Source organism: Palaemon carinicauda, chromosome 15 (assembly GCF_036898095.1).
Source record: "Palaemon carinicauda isolate YSFRI2023 chromosome 15, ASM3689809v2, whole genome shotgun sequence".
NCBI lineage: Eukaryota > Metazoa > Arthropoda > Malacostraca > Decapoda > Palaemonidae > Palaemon > Palaemon carinicauda.
The window spans coordinates 23,538,911-23,539,661 of NC_090739.1; positions in this window are offsets into that span (position 1 = coordinate 23,538,911).

A 751-nucleotide genomic window follows, 5' to 3' on the forward strand; every position below is an offset into this window, starting at 1 on the left:
ATATATATATATATATATATATTATATATATATATATACATACATATACATACACACACACACACATATATATATATATATATATATAATATATATATATATATATATATGTATAATTCCGGTCACGCTCAGCAGCATTGCCAAACGTATAAACACTCGGTTTCTCCCCGCCCCTCGGGTAGGGATAGAGGTTGTAGTCATACCCTAGTGAGAGAGGTTGTTGTTAGAAAATGGGGGGAATGGGAAGAATTGAATGTGTGTGTGTGTGTTTACGCATATGCGTGCGTTCGCATATTTATCTAAATATGTAACCGTCATTTTCACAGGACGTGTAAAGTAGGCCTACTCGTAGTTAATCTATAAAATTTGCCCCTCCTAAAAGAAATTTTGCCTTTCAGTAGTGGATTTAACCACAAGACATTCACGTGATTCTCAAGTAGTAATAATTACGATGTCCCTCATCCAACGTGAATATTACTCCGCGTTCTTTACCACCTCACAAATACTCTCATTTTCATCTACTTGAAAAAACACATCTTTTAACTATTCCGAACAAAAGCACACGCCACGCAAGGCCATAAAACTCCTACAACCTCCCTACACAGCAGTTGCAACATAGGGCCTCTAGAAAGGGAGTATTTTTACTTTTAAGGCAAAACACAATGATTGTAATCGTATCCCGTTGGACGAAGCCGACGCCATAAAACAAGAGTTTTTTTTTTTTTTTATGAAAATGGATCGCCGTTTCGGT